Source organism: Peromyscus californicus, unplaced genomic scaffold (genome assembly GCF_007827085.1).
Source record: "Peromyscus californicus insignis strain IS unplaced genomic scaffold, ASM782708v3 Scaffold_18__1_contigs__length_77618521, whole genome shotgun sequence".
Classification (NCBI taxonomy): domain Eukaryota; kingdom Metazoa; phylum Chordata; class Mammalia; order Rodentia; family Cricetidae; genus Peromyscus; species Peromyscus californicus.
Window position 1 is genome coordinate 52,780,839 of NW_026294480.1, and position 20,869 is coordinate 52,801,707.

At 40.4% G+C, this 20,869-nt stretch overlaps 1 protein-coding gene across 11 annotated transcripts in view; it reads right to left on the minus strand.

Moving 5' to 3' along the window:
- The window catches only part of Erbin (erbb2 interacting protein), a 114,067-nt gene that overhangs the window by 80,122 nt on the left and 13,076 nt on the right, over nt 1-20,869 (minus strand). For 10 of the 11 annotated variants that reach the window (XM_052743412.1, XM_052743411.1, XM_052743410.1 and 7 more), the window contains exon 2: nt 2,289-2,336. The exons of the other annotated variant lie outside the window; for it this stretch is intronic. The gene's annotated coding sequence lies outside the window, so the exon portion shown is untranslated. The remainder of the gene's footprint in view (nt 1-2,288; nt 2,337-20,869) is intronic. 11 annotated transcript variants of the gene reach the window in all.

The following is a 20,869-nucleotide window of genomic DNA, read 5'->3' on the forward strand; positions in this document are numbered from 1 at the left end:
CTCACAGATGCCCAGGGTCTGGGCCTCAACCTGTGGCCTTGTCAGTATCTGAGGGCCATGCTGCCACTGAAGCCATGCTCATCTGAGTGGTCTGTGCTGCCACCAGGGCCACGGTGATGTCCGAGCCCGAGCTGCTGCCAAGGGCCAGCTAGGGTCTGTGTTGATGTCTACGGCCCATGTCACCAAGGGGGGCATAAGAACCATGCATGATGAAATTCGAGGGCCATGATGAGCTGGCCCTGCCCTTCACTGGCCTGCCCTGAACAGGAGAGCTGGCCCCAATCCTCACCATGGGCATGGGAAAGTTGGCCCTAATGGTGTAGGCATAGGAGAGTGGACTTTGCCCTGTGCCTGAGGGGGACGGCCCCAGCAGCCAGTTTCTGACCAGCTCAGCTACCACTTAGGCCCATATCCAGGGCTTCAGGTTGGCCCACCCTAACATCTACTCCATCTATGACCTACTGGAGCATGTGAAGGAACCAGTCCTGTGGAACAATTACCCGTAGAGATCTCTATGACTCGGGGAGGCTGTACAATATCTGAGGGGAGTTTTGGTGAGGGTCCAGTGATGATGATGTACCAGAAACCAGAGGCCTTGAACCAGACCTCATTACTAAAATGAATTTTCACAAGTTAAGTTGATAGAACAAAAATATACTGCCCGACACACTGTGGTTTCCAATGCCACTAAGATGAATAAAGAGGTGTTGGAAAGGCAAGAAAGATGGAAGAGCAAAGTGGTTTTTTATTTGTTTTGTTTTAAATTTTTAAAAAATTTTCTTGGGGGGGGGTGCTGCAAGGGTGAAGGACAGATATGGAGAGACTGGGAAATGAGTGGAATTGGGGTGCATGATTTGAAATTCCCAAAGAATCAATAAAGAAATTATGTTAAATTAAAAAAATTTAAACCCCCAATTAAGATATAAAATCTCTCATTTAAATTGATATTGAGTTAGGCCATTTAAGAACCTGCTATCTGTTCTGTCTAGGATGATAGCCAGTAGACACATGTGCTATTGAAATTTAGTATTAAATCAAATAAAATTTAAAATGCCGTTTCCTTATTCCATTTTAGTCCAAACGTTCAAATGCCACATCTTACTAGGGTTACCAAAGTGGATCAGTTATGGAACATTTCTACCATGACAGAAAGTTCAACTGCACAGAACTACTTCCATGATTCAAACTGTGATTCTCACAAACCATATACTAACAAACACAGAATTGACAATGTGTAAGAACTTCAATAATATGGCTTAAAAAATTCATTTCCAGAAACCATTCAAGATGTAGGAATATAATAAATGAATGGCATGAAATAATGTATGTAATCGGAAGACAGCATATTTGTTTTGGATATGATGTAAGGCATTTGAGGTACAAGGTAATTTATAGAGTAAAGTAACTGTTAAACTGAAAGTCCCCAAGACTTTTCTTCATAAAGCAAATGAATACAAAATTACAGCAGGACAGTTAATTCAGAAAAGGAAAAGTGAACGTGTGCTTTGCTCTAGGAAGCTACAAAGAGAGCAATTCAAACATCAGACTAAATTCAGACAGTCTTTTCTATCTTTTTTGTTTTGTTTGAGACAAGGTCTCATGCTGGCTCAGGCTGGCCTCTCGGAGTCAAGTGAGCTCCTGCCTCAGCCTTAGAGGTTAGGGTTACAAGCATGTGCCATCCCGTCAGGGTCTTAGTTTTCAAAATGAACGAGTGGCCCCAGAGCCAATACAAAAATAGATCTGAATTCTACATAGGTCTGCAGATAATACAGTATGGAATGACAGCTGCTAACTGATTGAAAAGAAAAACTAAAAGGACCTTAATCCTTGAGAGGAGGGTATAAAGGAAAAGGAAAAGGAAAATTACCTAAAGCAAAATCTTCCCATACATAATAATAAAGACAGTTTACCCACAGGAGACAACTAAGCCAATCTGAATAGAAAGTGATGCACAATCAAATCAATGGACTGCTAAGTAGAATTTTAGGAAAAGCTACTACATGAACCAGAGGTGACACTGGAGTTAAGAGTCCTCCAATCACAATGGAAGAAAAGCAGTCAACCCAAAAAGGAGCGTAATAAACTGACAACTTTCTAACAAAATTAAATCTAGCCAAGCATGGTAGTTCATGTCTTTAATTCCAGCACTTGGGAAGTAGAAGCAGACACATCTCGTTGAGGCCAGCCTGGCTTACATAGTGAGTTCCAGGCCAGCCAGAGGTGGATAAGAAAAAAAAAAAAAGAAAAGAATCAAATCAAACAAACAAAAGAGAAATAAATCTACTTACCACTGGGTTGAATTTATCTCCCTGATGTTTCTTAATTGAGCCAACATTCTATAAAAAGCAAAAGAAAACCAAAATTAACAACAACAAAAAAATCTTTATAACTAAGGGACATCTCTAATTCCTAAATTAAAACAAAAGCTAAACTGAACTTTAAAACACTGATCACTGTAAACTGCAAATATAATCAACTAAGCAAACCAACATATATGTAGTGGACAGGGCAGCCTTCCCAAACAGGTAACCACCCTGGTCTGCTGCTCCCTCTTTCCTTTTACTGACAGGACACTTAGTACTCCTCAAGACCACATTCAAGTCACCAGCTATGGCCAGCCAAAAAGAACTCCCAGAACACGACTGGGCCACTGGTATACACTAAGTGGACTTTTAAAACCAATGATTATACTTGTCCTGGCTGCTTAACCTTCTAGGACCAAAGAAGGAAAAAAAGGGGGGGGGGGCAAAACTGGACATTCTAAACACAACCAGGCAGTTTTATTTAACAGGATATTAAAAAACAACAACAGCAACCAGTTGCCAGAAGAGAATATGCATCAAAAGATACACAACTGTGCCTGGAGGCAGAGAAGAAAAATCTAGTTGAATGAGCACAACTGAGTGGTACAAAGCAATGAGTGTCACTGTATCACATTCAAATAGATACATCCTCCAGACAAAGGAAGCCAACTATAAAGTCTGTTTTTAAGAATGAGAAAGACTTTTGATTTATTTACTTTTTGTTGAGTATATGAGAGTGTGCACCTGAGTAAGTTTATGTGTACCACATACATGCAGGTGCCCATGGATGCAAGAGGGTGTTGGATCCCCCAAGAACTGGAGTCATAGGTGCTCATGAGTTGTCCCATGTGTATGCTATAAACAGAACCTGGTCCTCTGAAAAAGCAGGACACACTCTTAACTGTTGAGCCATCTCTCTAGCCCCTTATAAACTTTATAAATAGGATATGGGTAACCATCCATAGACTGCACTAGTAAAACCTGTCATGAAGAAGAAAAAAAGGAAGAGGAAGGAGGGGAAGAGGAAGATGAGGAGGAGGAGGAGGAGACGAAGGAGAAAGGAGGAGTAGGAGGGAGAAAGAGGAAGGAGAGGAAGAGGAAGAAGATGAGGAAGAGGAAAAGAGGAAGAAGAGGAAGAGGAAGGAGGAGGAGAAAGGAGGAGGAAGAAGGGAGGAGAAGAATGACAAGAAGAAGAACATCATCATCATCATCATCCCTGGGTGGAACCTTATGACTAGCTGGCTAAAATTCACCCAGAGTGAGGGGTGCATACTGCTCATCATCATCATCATCATCATCCCTGGATGGAACCTTACGACTAGCTGGCTAAAATTCACCCAGAGTGAGGGGTGCATACTGCTCAAGGAAGAGCTTGCTTAGCACACGGGAGGCCCTGGGCTCAGTCTCCAGGTTGTCTGGAATAGCAGCCAGTCCTCTCACCCACTAGGCCATCCCTCCAGCCCTCAGTCCACTGATTTTTGCTAGATCTACTTCTAGTACTTGTGATTTATATTTTTGGGTTTTTCTTAATATTAGTAACTAAAGCTCTTTTGTATCTTCCTATAGCCTAATTAGAAGTGGAAATCTCCATATACATTTTCAGTATAAATGAAAGCGTCGAATTTACAGAAAAAATACTCTAATGGAAGAAATACCATTTGGCTTACTCTTCTGCTGAGGAAACTTCACGAATAATAGAAGAATCTGTGGAATTCTCCACCTTAATCTAGGAGGACTGACACAATTTAAGGCACAAAGGCCTTCAAATGACTTTCCAAAGTCTTTCATTCTACAATCACTATACTGACTATCCCAAAGAGAAAGCTAGTAAAGAGTTGTGTCAGAGGATTCTACAATCCCAAGGAAGAAAGGGGAGTGAAGAAAGAAAACAGCTCAAACTTGGGAGGGAGGGACAATACAGAAAAGAAAGTCTGTGGGTGAATTTCACCTGTTCCTATCACAGAGTTGACTGGATTTTCGGCAGCAGGTTGATAAAAACTGGGCAAAGAAACATTTTATCCAATGTCACCACAAACGTGTATTCACAAGGAAGGAAGTTCAATCATGGCACTATTTCAAATCCACCGCCTTCTCATACAGTCTTGACAGGATTTTGTTCTCCATAAATAAGAATCCTGTGGCGCCGGACAGTGGTGGCGCACGCCTTTAATCCCAGCACTCGGGAGGCAGAGCCAGGTGGATCTCTATGAGTTCGAGGCCAGCCTGGGCTACAGAGTGAGTTCCAGGAAAGGCGCAAAGCTACACAGAGAAATCCTGTCTCAAAAAAACCAAAAAGAATCCTGTGGCAAGATTAACTTCTTTATGTAAATGCCTTCAATTTTCTTTACTTTTGAGTGTTTAAATCTACGCTAAAATAATTCCTAATCTTTGTTTCTGTTAGTAATATGTAAGAACTGTTTTCACTTCTAAGATTCATCAAACATGATTTAGGAAGAGTCAATGAGAATAAATCTAGATGACTATATTAAAATCATGAGCAATAATATTAAGACTATCATTACAGAGACAACTGGAAATACTTTTAAAAAGAGAGTCAGGAGAAATTAGCTCAGGTTCAAAGCTTAGGCTTAGCATCTACAAGACCCTGAATTGAGTTTGAGCACCATATTTAAATCAATTAACTGATTAAATGTAATGGACAAAAAGTTTGACCATATGCTGCATAAACAAGACATATTTTTGCCTCTCATCTTAAAAAAACTCTCTTTGAAGAGTGTCTCTGTTCAATTATCATCAGACCTTTATCCTGCTCCCCTTTACAGCAAAATCCCTTAAACAAGCTGTCCATGTTTACTGTCTTCATTTATTCTTCCTGTTGTACTTTAAGATTTATTTTTTAAATTTATGTTTGTGTGCGTGTGTTTACGTATGTATGTACGTATGCGTGCCTGTATAAGTCCAAAGATGGTGTCAGATCTCCTGTAGCTGGAATTATAGGCAGTTGTGAGCACCCAATGTGGATGCTGAGAACGGAACTCCCATCCTCTAGAACAGCAGTAAACACTCTTTGCCACTGAGCCATCTCTCTAGTCCCCAACTGTTCTTCCTCCAACCTCAGCCCCATCTGTCCTGCCAGTCCAACGAAAACTTCCCACCCACCTAGTTCTGTCATGGCGCCCGCCTGGGCATGCCAAGTCTCTTTGCTTGTTGATCCTCTTTAAACCAACCTCTTAACACACAACATACACCTTATTCCTCGTTTACATATACTCAAACCTACCCCCAGTAACCTACCCCGAGTAATCACTCAATTTCAATCTTTGAAGTATTATCTATTTTCCAAATACTAAGTACTCATGAAGCTAGAAGAAATATTTTTTAAAGTTTTTACCCTAATGAAATTATAAATGTTTGGAGATAGATATGTTTAACCTGACTTAAAGATTATACAGTGCATCCACATCAGAATATCATAGTACTCCATTAATATGTAAAACTGTATGCTTTTGTGTACCAGTCAAAAGTAATTTAATTGAAATTTTTCAAAATCTAATAAACACAATATAAGTGAATGCTATCTTTGGGTTCCAACTTGTCCCTCAAATTGGCTGAAGCTAGGGCATGATTAAAGATAGGTGTTTGAGAAACTAGCTAGAGGAGCAAGAAGAGTAAGACAGGGACAGAGCGAATCCCAATACAAGGAATGATATATTATCACAGTCTTCCATATGATGGAACAGGAGCTTGTTTCCCTTCAACCTGCTGAGAAAAACACAAAAGGTTACTCAGAACTCTCTACCTAGAGGATGAATGAGAAGCTTTTATCCACTGCTCCTCTCAGTGGGAGACATGAGCAGAGCTGCATCTAGGGACTTAACCTCTTCCTTACCACCAATGCCTTGCTCTCTAATCTAGACCTCCCACAGCTAAGAAGTCATTGAGGTAAAAAAAGGAAGACTGTTGGAGACACAAGTCCAGCCTCAGGTAAGCCTAATTCTTCATAGTACCAATTCCCATGCCTGAAGCTAAAAGTCAAGGGTGAGCTAAGAGAATACAATGCAATCCATAAGCAATGCCAGTTGCACTGAAGTGAGTCCTTTTCTAGACTCAAACTTGCACATCTAACTCTCCATCCAATAGCCCCATTTAATAAGGGGACAAAAATGATTAAGAGAAAGAGTACTAGGCACAGGTTCAGGTGCTCAGGAAACAGAAGCAGGAAGAACCCAAGTTCAAGAGCTGCCTGGGCTACAAAACAAGTATGGGGTCAAGATGTAAGTTAACAGTACTGTCTAAAGCAAAAATCTTCAAAAGATCCAGGAACACAGCTTAGAGCACTTGCCTAGCATATGTGAAGCCCTACATTCAGTTCCCAGGGCTGCTGGAAAGAGAAGGGAAAAGAGTGGGAATCATAGAGGAGGAAAGATTAAATGGACGGTCTGGTTTTATGGGCGAATATAAGCAGTAAGACTAGAAGAGGGGATTCTGAAGAGTTTCAGTAGGTACAAGCATGGCTGCACAAGCATGAGGGGGACCTGAGTTCTGAGTCCAGCATCCATGTAAAAAGACAGGGGGCCATGCACAACTTAACCCTGGTGCTGCACAAGGAGGAAACAGGAAGATCACTGAGGCTCAAGGGAATAAGCAGAGTGATACAACAGGACACCCAACATCTTCCTCTGGTCTCATGAACTCCCCCTCCCCACCAATCACACAAGCTCACAAAAATAAAAGAGACACCATGCTCACAAAAATAAAATTTAAAAACTTGTGTAGGTGTGTGTGTGTGTGTGTGTGTGTGTGTGTGTGTGTGTTTTGCAGAATATTTGATCACATTATGAACCCCGACATTGTGATATTTACTGGGAAAAACCTATTTCTAGTCATGGTGTGGCTCAGTCCTAGCACACACCTTTAATCCAAGAGCTTTCTGCCTGAATATTGTAAAAGGATTAAATAAAGTCAACCATAGGTCAAGAGGCAGAGCAAGCAACCAGTTGACAGGAAGTGGACATAGAATGATTAAGAAAAAACCAGGAGGATGAAGATGGAGACACACAGGAGTAGAAGGGAGGGACACTCAGTTAAAGGAGCTTTGTTTGAGATGGCAGAGGAGGAGGAAGAGGTTCTGGGATGTCAGTGGAGGAGGATGGTCAGCTGGGTGCTTTCTCTGCCTCTCTGAGCTAGCAGGGTTTTTTTTACCCCAGCATCTGGCTCCCAAGACTTTATTGGTAAAAACTGCCGGACGGTGGTGGCGCACGCCTTTAATCCCAGCACTCGGGAGGCAGAGCCAGGCAGATCTCTGTGAGTTCGAGGCCAGCCTGGGCTACCAAGTGAGTTCCAGGAAAAGGCACAAAGCTACACAGAGAAACCCTGTCTCGAAAAAAACAAAACAAAAACAAAAAAATCAAACCACTGAGGTTTTGTTAAACACAACACATATATAATATTTTTAATTATTATAATTATTAATAACATAGAGAGAGTGAAAGAGAGAGAGGAGAGAGAGAGAGAGAGAGAGAGAGAGAGGGAGGGAGGAGGGCTAGGGATGTAAATCAGGAGTAGAATGCTTACTCCAACAACACTCTCCCCAACACACATGCACACAAATACTTTTGGGGGGTGGGGGTGGGGCAAGAAGTGGTAGCATGTACCTGTAAACCAAGGGAGGCCAAAGCAGGAAAATTTTGAGTTTGAGCCAGCTTGGGATATCTTGCAAATTTAAAAAGATAGACAATATCTCAGAAGACTCAAAGATACAAAATGTGAAAACAGAAATGACAATGGGCATTTAGTAGTACAGATAGTAAGTTTAAAATTGCTAAAGTCATCAATATATTGATTTTGAATTTTTAATATTTTTAAATTACTAAAATAACAATAGTGGTTATGTTTTAAAATATGCATAGCTTTTTATAAAAATGTTATAAAATTAAATGTCATTTCCCAATTCATTATTATAAGTTTAATATAACTTTGATAGTGATATCTTCCAAGTTAGCATAAATTAACTATTTAATGTACAGACTCAAGAATACTTTAAAAAAAAAAAAAGGCTGAGACAGGAGAATGTCAAGTTCAAAGCCAACCAGGATTATTCAGGGAAGCCTTTTATTTTAAATAAATAAACAAACAAATAATAAATAAATACTAGAGCCTGCCCTGATACATATCCCAGCTATCAAGAGGCACAACCAAGAGGATCATTTGAGGTCAGATGATCAAAGCCAGCCTGAACAACATAAGAACCTGTAGTTATCATTACTTGTTTTTTGTTTTAAACCTGTGGAGTTTGAATGTAACTGGCCCCCATAATCTCATAAGGAGTGGCACTATCAGGAGGTGTGGCTTTGCTGGAGGAAGTGCGTCACTGTGGGGACGGGCTTTGAGGTCTCCTATGCTCAGGACACCGCCCAGTGTCACAGACCATTTTCCTGTTGCCTGCCAGATGTGGGACTCTCAGCTACTTTGCCAGCACCGTACTTGTTTGGTTTTTTCCTCTTTGCTGTTTGGGGGCCCACCACCCGACACTCCCAAGTAAATACACGGAGACTTAATTCTTACATATGAATGCCCAGTTCTTGGCTTGGCTTTTCTTAAATTATTCCCGTCTACCGTTTGCCTCTGGGCTTTTACTTTTCTCTATTGCACATGTCTTTCTTTACTCTTACTCTGTGGCTGGCTGTGTGGCTGGATGACTGGCCCTGGCGTCCTCCTCTCATTCTCTCGCTCCTCCCTCTCCTTGTTCTTCTGTTTATTCTCTCTGCCCACCAGCCCCACCTATTTCTCTCTCCCGCCTTGCTATTGGCCGTTCAGCTCTAAAACATCAGATGTTTTAGACAGGCAAAATAACACAGCTTCACAGAGTTAAACAAATGCAACATAAAAGAATGCAACACATCTTTGCATCATTAACTAATGTTTCACAGCATAAACAAATGTAACACATCTTCAACTAATATTCCACAACACAGCACCATGTCTGCCTGCACACTGCCATTCTCCCCACCATGATGATAATGGACTGAACCTCTGAACTGTAAGCGAACCACCCCAATTAAATGTCTTCCTTTATAAGAGTTGCTGTAGTCATGGTGTCTCTTCACAGCAACAGAAACCCTAACTAATGCAAAACCCTACATTATATTAAACAACAGTAAACTATAACTAAGAAGTGCCAAAATGAATGGAAAGCCATTATCTATAGGTAACAAAGTCAGATAGCAAAGAAGGAAAATCAGCTTTCTCCCTAAATATCAAATCATGTCTACATAAACAAAATACAACATTCATTCTTGACAAAAATTTTAGTAAATTAGAAACAGGACTATATCCTCAGTTAAGAAACTAACTTAACCATGAGTGTCACCTCCAAGAATAAAACAAACACCAGAGACACTGTCAATAATGTAAAAGAATATTATTACTACAAAAAAGTTGAAAAGACACCCCATAGAATGGAAGATGTACCTTTAAATAATATATCTGATAGTGGATTTGTATCTATATTAAAAGAACTCTTAAAATGCAACAACAAGAAATCACAACATGAGCAGAGATACAGTTCTATTAATAAAATATTTGTCTAGCATAAAGCCCTGGTTTTAATTCTCAACACAACATAAACTGAACATGGTGGCACATGCCTGTGATCCCAATGTTGGGAAGCGGGAGTGGGTAGATTAGAACAATCCTTGGCTACAAAAGGATACTGACCAGTAGTTAGAACTCCTGTCTCAAAAAAAAAAAAAAAATTGAACAGGGTTTTCTCCAAGGTGAACAAAAACCCAAAGCACATAAAGATGCTAGCATCTTTAGTCAGGAAAACACAAATAAAAACTCCAGTAACTCACCATTATGCAAGTAGAGGGATTATCCTCAAGACAGAAATAAATGCCAAGGAGGATGTGGAGAAACTAGAACTCTTGTACTTTACTGATGGTGATATAAAAATGGCACAGCCACTTTGAAAATAGATTAGCAGATCCACAACGTTAAACACAGTTACTGTCGAGCATGGTGGCACATGCCCTTATTCCCAATACTTGGGAGGCAGAGGCTGGTGGATCTCTGAATTCTAGGCCAGCTTGGTCTACAGAGTGAGTTCCAGGACAACCAGGGTTATGTAGAGATCCTCTTTCAAAAAACCAAAAACACAGTTATTATATGACAACAATTTAACAATTTCACTGCTAGATATGAAACAAAAGGGCTAAAAACAAATACTCTAAAAAACAAAAACCTATAGCAGCATTATTCAGTGAGCAAAATGTTGAAGCAGCCCAAAGACTTACCAATTAACAGATTAAACAAAATGTCATGTGCATAAAGTGGAGTATCAGTTAGCTATTTTAGAAAAAGATATTGTAACTGGCATATGATACAGCAGGGATAAACCCTGGAAGCATCACGCTGTGTTCAAGAAAACACATCAGACCTCTTTAGAACAGCTTCTCACTCCAGTGACTTCACCTTTCTCTAAAAATAGTCACCACAAACCCATTTTATGCCTCTGTGCAAATAGTAAGGCAGAGTATGTGGCTTGGGAAGTAGATATGTATAACAAGCATCCTGCCCAATAGATCAGCCCTTGCTTTCAAGGCTGTTCTCCCATTGAAAGGGTGTTTCCCAAATCCACTGTAGAACCAACCAGGTAGCAGTAACAGAAGCAAACCCACCATCTTCTCTCTCCATAATATGTTAAGACCAAAAGACAGTTCCCATGGAAGGAGCTGTAAAGAATCAGAACACTCTCATTGAAGAAAAATATCAGACAGAGATGCACCTGAATTCCTGAACACTTTCTAATTATTTGTTTTAATTTCTTCTTCCTGAAACTAACCCCCTTCTAGGCCTCGAGCATCCACAAGACCAATTACATCCTTCATACAATCCCATTTTTCTAGTTTCTGCTTATTTCATATAAAGGGTCAGTCACATTGATAGCTTTATACCAAAGCTTCTGAACTAAAATTTAGAAAAAATAAAAACTCAAATATATGAAAAAGATCTATGTAAGTATCCTCAATTATTTTGTAAACCACCGTCTCTATCCTTCCATCCACACTAAAGGTCTCAACACCCTAAGCTTTGTACCAGAACCCATGTAAATGTCAAGTGGGTGTAGCAGCCGGCTTTTAATTTCAGTGCTCAGAAAGTACAAACAGGAGACCCCTGGAGCTAGCTGGCTATCTACACGCCTTATTGTTCAGCTCAATGAATAAGGTTGGAAATAATCAAGTTAAAATTACAGATATCAACCTTGGGCCTCTCCACGCACATGCACCTATGTGCACCCACATACATATGAATGCATATAGATGCACACATTCCACACAAATAAACATGAAAAAATCAGGAAAGGAGTTAGAGAGCTGTGCAATCATGAGAACCAGAGCTTAGATCCTAGCACCTAGGTATCAAGTTGGGTGTTACCTGAATGCCTGTAACTCCAGCTCAAGGGGTGCAGAACACAAACAGGAGAATTACTGTGGCTTTGGGGCTTCCATTTTAACCTAGAAAACATGAGCTCCGGGTTCAGGGAAATACCCTGCTCCAAAGGAACAGACAGAGAGTGACAGAAGACATTAAATGTTTAAAAATAAAATGGAGCTGGGCAGTGGTGGCGCACGCCTTTAATCCCAGCACTCGGGAGGCAGAGCCAGGCGGATCTCTGTGAGTTCGAGGCCAGCCTGGGCTACCAAGTGAGTTCCAGGAAAGGCGCAAAGCTACACAGAGAAACCCTGTCTCGAAAAACCAAAAAAAATAAATAAATAAATAAAATGGAGAACAGAGGAAGATATCTAAACCAACTTCTGCCTTCACCTGTACATGAAAGGGTACACACCTGGACACACATATACACCACATGCATGTTCAAAAACAAAAAGAACTGTTTTAGGCTGTCCTTTACTGAAATAAATTGTATTTTTACAATCTTCTAAAATAGGCCCCATTTGATCTCCCCACTCCCGTGTGTGTGCAGTACATGCAATGGCACACAGTGGAGGTCAGAGATTAACTTTCAAGAGCGGTTCTCTCCTTCACCAGGGGTTCCAAGTTTGCATAGCAAGTGCTTTTGTCTGCTAAGCCATCACACCGGCCCTGAAATAGTTTTTTATATGCATTGATTGCCATTACTAAAAAACTTTATTAACTGAGTAATATTAACATAGGCATCTCAGAAGTGTGACTCAATTGAGTAAATGGAAGTTGCCACCATTTCTACAGTTTAATCAAAAGCTTTAAAAATATCTTTGCATGAAATTCTTTTTAAAAAAGAAATATATTATGCTACTTTACAGGTGAATAATATTTATGTTAAATTGCATTTAGTAACAAAATTTCAAAGCAGATATATTTTATTTATAAATGATTTGCATTTCTGGCAGAACTCTTTCAAAAAAGATAAGATTAGCCAGACAGGAAGTATAGGCGGGATTAACAGAGAGGAGAATTGAGGAAACAGGAAGGGAAGGGGAGTTTGCCTGGAGCTGCCGCCAGGACAAGGAAGATGTAAGGTACCGGTAAGCCACGAGCCACGTGGCAAAGTAAAGATTAATAGAAATGGGCTGAATATAAGAGTGAGAGCTAGACAATGATAGGCCTGAACTAATGGCCAAGCAGTTTAAATAATGTAAGAGTCTGTGTGTTTATTTTATAAGTGGGCTCTGGGACTGGCGGGACTTAGTGGGAGCTGGAGAGAAATTCTACAACTACAATGTAGCAAATAAGAGATCTCTTAAGAGTCAGGTAGTAGTAATTTTGCCAATTCAGTATTATATTCTTATGCTGTGGGATGTTCTGTATGTTAAATGTGTTGCTCTGATTGATTAATAAATAAAACACTGGGGCTAGAGAGATGGCTCAGCGGTTAAGAGCACTGGCTGTTCTTCTAGAGGTCCTGAGTTCAATTCCCAGCAATCACATGATGGCTTACAACCATCTGTAATGAGATCTGGGACCCTCTTCTGTCATGCAGGCAGAACACTGCATACATAATACATAAATAAATCTTAAAATATAAATAAATAAATAAATAAATAAATAAATAAATAAATAAATAAATGAATGAATAAAACACTGATTGGCCAGTAGCCAGACAGGAAGTATAGACAGGACAAGGAGAGAAGAAAATTCCAGGAAATAAAAGGCTGAGGCAGAGAGACACTGTCAGCTGCCGCCATGAATACCAATATGTAAGATACTGGTAAGCCACGAGCCATGTGACAAAGTATAGATTTATAAAAATGGGTTAATTTAAGATATAAAAAGTTAGCAAGAAGCCTGAGTCATTAGGCCAAACAGTTTAAATAATATAAGCATCTGTGTGTTTATTTTATAAGTGGGCTACGGAACTGCAGGGGCTTGGCGGGACCCGGAGAGAAACTCAAGCTACATTCTTAATCTCAGTATTGTTTTTTAAGAAAATTATAGAATTTGATGACAATTACTAAAATAGAGATTAAGAGTATAGTCTGGAGTAGAATGCATGAACCCGTAGTTAAATCAACTAATGGGGGGGGGGGAATAATTAATAGTATTAAATCTAAAACTATGAGTAAGAAACATTTATAAAATGTGGGCATATAGATATAACTTCATGTATTATGCTACATTAACATTATGGAAGCTTAAGCAGAATCAAGTAAGCAAGTGTGCTCTTTCCTCTGTTATATTGCTGAAGTTCTACTCTCTGCAGTAAGTTGTCCACAAACAAATTGCCTACAATGGAAACACACAAATACATCTATAAACTGTATTTTAAACTCTGAAGCTTTATAGGTGGGCATGACACTTTTTCTAGTAGCTTAATTTCTCCACTCTCCCAGTAAAATTCTCCAAGTAGTAATTAACTCAGAACACAGGATCTATGCTCTAATCAAATTTTATCCAAATAGAGACAAGTGAGGAAGTCACCGATTTTTCACACAAATGGAAAAATCAGTTGTTTCTTCATTATCATTTTGGTATACTATACATTACAAAATAACTGTTCTTCCATCCACATGACTTTAAAATAAAAAAGTGACTTGTCTCGCCGGGCCGTGGTGGCGCACAGCTTTAATCCCAGCACTCGGGAGGCAGAGCCAGGCGGATCTCTGTGAGTTCGAGGCCAGCCTGGACTACCAAGTGAGTTCCAGGAAAGGCGCAAAGCTACACAGAGAAACCCTGTCTCGAAAGGCCAAAAAAAAAAAGTGACTTGTCTCAGAACTTTAGTAATTACTCTAGCATTTCACTGAGGTATTACTTTAAATATGGGTAACTTACAAGCTATCTTTTACAAGTCTTTTCTAGTCAAATGCTAGATCATTAACTTTTTGCAACACAATAAAACATTGACACTCAACAGACCTTACCACTCATCTGCATTACCACTCCTGATACCAAATTGGTTGGTTGTTCTTAATATTGACATGTACACGTTGGCTCAGAGGTTAAAGAGCAATTGCTGGTCTTCAAAGGACCAGATTTTAGTTCTCAGCACTGTCATCTGGTGGCCCACAACTCCAGCTCCAAGGAATCTGACCCCCTCCTTCTGCACTCTGGGGGCACCTACACTCACATGTGCACTGACCTCTATACCAGTGGTTCTCAATCCTTTGGGGTCGAACAACCCTTTCATAGGGGTCGCCTAAGACCAGCAGAACACACAGATATTACATTATGGTTCATAACAGTAGTAAAATTACAGTTATGAAGTAGCAATGAAAATAATTTTATAGTTGGGGGTCACCACAACATGTAGAACTGTATTAAAGGGTCACAGTATTAGGAAAATAACACTGCTCTACACAGACACAGACACAGACACACACACACACACACACACACACACACACAATTTTAAAAGTTTTAAAGTGCCCTCCCCAACAAAGATACCTAAAACTCATCTTTACACATTATCTGACTCACATGGAAAAGTACAATTCCTTACAGAATAAGGAACTGACACAGTAAAACACTGCATCTGTCAGTGGTTCTCACAGACATGATAGTCAATGGATTAGTCAGAGGCCAGGGATGATTGGTGTCCTGTAATGAAGGAATCAATACAGTGTTTGTACTGTATTTGGAGTGAGTAGATTGTTTTGCTTTTTGCACAGTATTTTAATAAGGTGTATAATAGCCAGGAAATTAAGAGAATATTAAGATTTATTTAAAATTTATCAAAATTTTTGTCATCAAATCTTATTACAAACAGCAATGTCTCTTCTAACTGTAGTTTAGTTGACAATATAACATACCTGTGTCAATCTACATGTGTAACAAGTGCATTCGTGATAGGACTACATCTAAAGGCAAGTTATCTGTAACCAATGATTCCTAAAATTGAACTCAACGGAGTTTCTCTGTGTGGCCCTGGCTTTCCTGGAACTCGCTCTGTAGATCAGGCTCTCTGTAGAATATTAAAGATGTGTTACATTTGTTTATGCTGTGGAATATTTGTTTAATGGTGCAAAGATGTGTTGTATTCTTTTATGTTGCATTTGTTTAACTCTGTGAAGCTGTGTTACTTTGCGTGTCTAAAACACTTGATGGTCTAATAAAGAACTGTATGGCCAATAGCGAGGCAGGAGAGAGAAATAGGTGGGGCTGGCAGGCAGAGGGAATAGACAGGAGAAGATGGAGGAACAGAAGGAGAAGGAGAGGAGGACACCAGGAGCCAGCCACCCAACTACACCGCAAGCCACCGAGTAAGAGGTAAAGAAAGATACACACAATAGAGAAAGATAAAGTCCAGAGGCAAAATATAGATGGGACAACTGAAGCCAAGATAAGGCTGGGCATTCATAAGAAAGAATAAGCCTCCATGTGATTTATTTGGAAGTTTGGTGGCGAGCCCTGCCTCCCCAAAGAAGAATGAGCCAAAAGAGTAAAGAGTATTTAAAAAAAAAAAAAAAACACAGGCTGACCTTCAGTTCAAAGAGCCTTCTGCTTCTGCCTCCTGAGTCCTGGGATTAAAGGCATGTGCCAGCTGAACTCAAAGTTCTTAATTATGATTATAATTTAGAACCCAATGCTCACGCCATCACCCTAAACAAATGACATTAGAATCTCTGGCATGTAGGATCTAGATGTGCACATTTTTGTTTCTTTGTAATTCTTACTATATTCATTCATTAACTGGTGGAAGAACACATGCCATGACACACAGAGGTCAAAGGAAAACCTGCAGAGATAAAACTCATGTTGTCAGGCTTGGCGGCTAATGCCTTACCTACTGAGTCATTTCACCTGCCATTTTTTTTGGCAAAGTTTCTATACAATGAAATGAACAATTATATTGGGGTTTCAGGACATTTTCATTACCCCAAAAATACCCTCCATACGGTTAACACCCCTACTATCCAGAGGCGATCACTCTTCACATCTAACATTAGAGATGGGTTTTAACATTTCATAATGAATAGAATCATATAACACATACTCCTGTGTCTGGCTTCTTTCATTATACAATGTTTTTGAGAGTCAGCTGTGTTTAGTCAATAATTAGCTCTTTCTAACTGCAGAGTGTCATCTCCTCCAATTTGTTTATCCATCTTTTAATTAAACATTTGAATTCAGTCACTCAGGGACTATAAAGCTACTCCCAACATATTTTAACTGCATGTTTTCAGTTCTCTTAGGCAGATGGGAGTGGAACTGAAGTAGGTATCTATTTAATTTTAGAAGGAGTGGGCATCAATTTTTTCAAGTTCTCTACAGAATACTAACATGCACCTTTAAACTACTTCATGACAGCTGGGAGGTGACTGGCGCATGCCTTCTATCCCAGAACTTGGGAGGCAGAGGCAGGTAGATCTCTGGGATCTCTGAGTTCGAGGCCAGGCTGGTCTACAGAGTGAGTTTCGGGACAGCCAGGGCTACCAGAAAAACCATGTTTTGTATATGGTTATAACAATAGTACTGCTGTCTATTTATGTTCTAGTTAGTAGAAAAATAGGTTACCCTCCCCCTTTTAAACCTTGGATGTAGTTTGGAAGATTAAACTACCTAGGATTTTCATTTCAAATAAATAAAGTATATTAGTCGATTTTCCACTGCTACAAAATGTCTAAAATTGGTACTTTTTAATGAAAAGCGGTTTACTTAGCTCCAAGGTAGGTTTATCTGGCATGTGCACTTTGTGTGTGTGTGTGTGTATGTGTGTGTGTGTGTGTGTGTGTGACTGACAGACACACAGAGACAGAGATAGAGACAGAAGGAGAGACCCACAATGTAGCTGAGAAGCAGACGGACAGAAATTCTCACTATGTAGTCCAGATAGTCTCAAACTTGGAGTATTCCTGTCTCAGCCTCTTGAATGTTGAGATTACAGGAATGTACTACCACACATGGCTAATCTCATGGTTTTGAATGCTGAAATCCAAGTGACAGGATACACGTAAGTAGAAAAGATAGAAAGAAATGCAGATTCACAACTACAAATTACATCTACGGTGCTACGTCATCCAAAATTTATAGCACAGGAGAATTATCACAAGGCATGAACAGCACATGCATGTCACACAGCCATGATGAAATCTCTGCTCACTAAGCCGGTGAAATGGCTCAGCAGGTACAGGCACCTGAGGCCAAACCTGCGGACTGAGTTCAATCCACAGAACCCACATGATCAAAGCAGAGAACCCAACTCCCATGGATTGTCCTTTGACCCTCGCATATGCTCAGTGGTACACAAACATACACGAAAAATACAACCACACACAGACATGAAAAATAATAACAATATTTAACTAGAAAGGCTGAGCAAATAGTTCAGTCAGTGAAACGCATATCCTCAGCCATGGGGAAGTAGACAGGGGGATCCCTGGAGCTTGTTGACCAGCCAGTTTAGCCATATCAAAAAGCCACAGGTCCCAGCAAGAGACCCTGTCTCAGCAAACTGGTGGAAAGCTTGGACTACATGGACAGCCTGTTTCAAAAGGGTGGGGAAAAAAAAAGAACTCAGGACTTAGTAACATTATATAGATCAAACACCCCCCCACACACACAGGGTTTCTCTGTGTAACTTTGCACCTTTCCTGGAACTCACTCTGTAGCCCAGACTGGCTTCGAACTCACGGAGATCCACCTGGCTCTGTCTCGTGTGTGTGTGTGTGTGTGTGTGTGTGTGTGTGTGTGTGTGTGTGTGTGTGTGTGTTTCAAGACAGGGTTTCTCTGTGCAGCCATTAAAAACTAAATGCTGCCATGGAACTGTAATTCTACAATATAGTATACCACTAAGGTAAAGTGAGTAAAAAGTACACAGGATCTCACTGCAAAATTTCTTTAGTGCTTGTCTCCAAGTTCCTACCATGAGTTCCTGATCTGACTTCCCTTCACAATGGACTACAACTGCAAACCGAAATAAACCCTTTACTTCCCAAGTTGCTTTCGGCCACAATGTTTTTCACAGTGACAGAAAGCGAACAAACCATGGATGGCTCCAGAGGGACAGGAGTCCCTCGTGGCAGAAGGCAACAACCAGCAGGCATGGTGCCGGGGTAGAAAACTGGGCGCGCACATCCTCAACCACACCACCACTCAATGGGTGAACTACAAGTGATCTCAAAGTTTATCCCCAGTGATACACTGCCTCCCCAACAGCGCCACCAACTGGAGACCAAGTGTTCACATGCCCAAGATGGGGGGGTGGGGGTGTGGGGGCGCGTGCATTCTCATTCAAACCACCATCAGGTTTCTGATGCCTGGTACTGGGGTTTTGTTTTGTTAGACAGTTATGGTTCTGGGAGGGAGCACGTCAGCCCAATGGCACAACTTCATTTAAGACGCATATGGAGTATTAAGTAAGTATAAGGTATGATTCCTTGTGTCTTTTTCAAACATCCTTAGTGCTGTTCGTTTCTCCCCCCCCTTTTTCCTTCCGTATTGACCTCCCTCCCGTCTCCTTCCCAATGCCTCCCCCGACCCGTTTTCTCATTCCCTCCTTCATATACTTTGTGTCTTTCTATTCCCCGCTCTAGCACCACCCATTATCTCCCATGAGCTCTTTTGACTTTTCCTGGTTTCTGTGGTTACTCCAGGTTCTGTATTCACATCTGAAAGTTTGGAGCTAAGGACTAGAGATGAGAGAATATCTAGCATTTGCCTTTCTGGGCCTGGGTTACCTCACTCAATGTAATATTTCTAGTTCCACCTATTTACATGGAAATTCCATGATTTCATTTTTTACAGCTGAGTCATATTCCATTGCGTATATGTATCACATTTTTATCTATTCGTTAGTTGACAGACATAGATTGTTTCCATTTCCCAGCTATTGTGAATAGAGTGACAATGAACATGGCTGAGCAAGTATTATGGAGTAGGTTATGGAGTCCTCTGGGCATATGGCAAGCAGTGGTATAGTTGGGCTATATGGTAAATTTATTTTTAGCTTTTTGAGAATTCTCCATACTTGATTTTCAAACTGGCAGCACCAGTTTGCAATCCCACTGACAGTTTCACCCAACCCTTGCCCACATTAGTTGATTTTTTTTTTAATCGTAGCTGTTCTGACTTGGGTAAGATGAAATTTAAGTTGTTTTATTTGTATTTCTCTAATTGCCATGGCCATTGAGGAACACTGCTTGCTGCCTTGCTCAGTTTGCTTTTTTATATAACCCAGAACCACCTGCCCAAGGGTGGCACTACCCTCAGTATGCTGGACCCTCCAACATCAATCTTTACTCAAGAAATGTACCCACAGACTTGCCTACAGGCAATCTGATGGCGCATATTCTTAACTGAGCCTTCCTCTTCCCAAGGGACCCTAGCTTGTGTCAAGGTGACAACAACTAACAACAACTAACCAGCACAGACCTTAAGCCTGAATAAACTCTTTCTTCTATAAACTGCCTTGGTCGTGGTCAAGGAAATTCTAGTATCAGGTATATTGTAGATAAACCTTAAGGACATTATACTAAAATACCTATCACATAATCAAAAATAATACAGACATAAAGTAAAATGGTAGTTATCAGGGACTGAGGGAGCATAGTTACTTTTAATTAGAGGTTTCACTTTCGTAAGACCAAGAATATCAGAGATTGATGAATGGAGAAATGCATACAACAGTATTATGTAAGGCTAAACTGTACACTCTAAAATGATGGAGCCAGGAATGGTGCTGAATGCCTGTAATCCTAGCACTTGAGAGGTGGAGGCCAGACGACCAGAAATTCAAAGTCAGCCCTCAGATACGCAGCAAGTCCAAAGACAGCCTCAGCTATCTTGACTTTCTCAAAAAGTCCCAACATCAGCCCTTCACTCACGTGGCCCGCTGTCAATCTTGACAATGTATCCCTTTCTAATCTGCACTATTGCTTGAATCAATTTTCCTTTCTATCTTTGGGGGAGGGGAAGATCAAAGTAAATTTCATGTGTAAGAAAACTAAAGAGGAACATCCCAAGGGGCGGGGCGCTCTGTAAGTATTGGAAGGATGTGTCAGTGACAACTTTGGTACTTGAGTTGAACCAAGTAGAAATGACCTAGAAGCTGACAGTTGTAGATAAACAAACTGAGCTTTCACAGCGGGACATAGGACCATAAGCCTAAAATCTCAGCACTCAGGATCATGAGTCCAGCTTCAGCTACTTAGTGAGACTATGTCAATGAT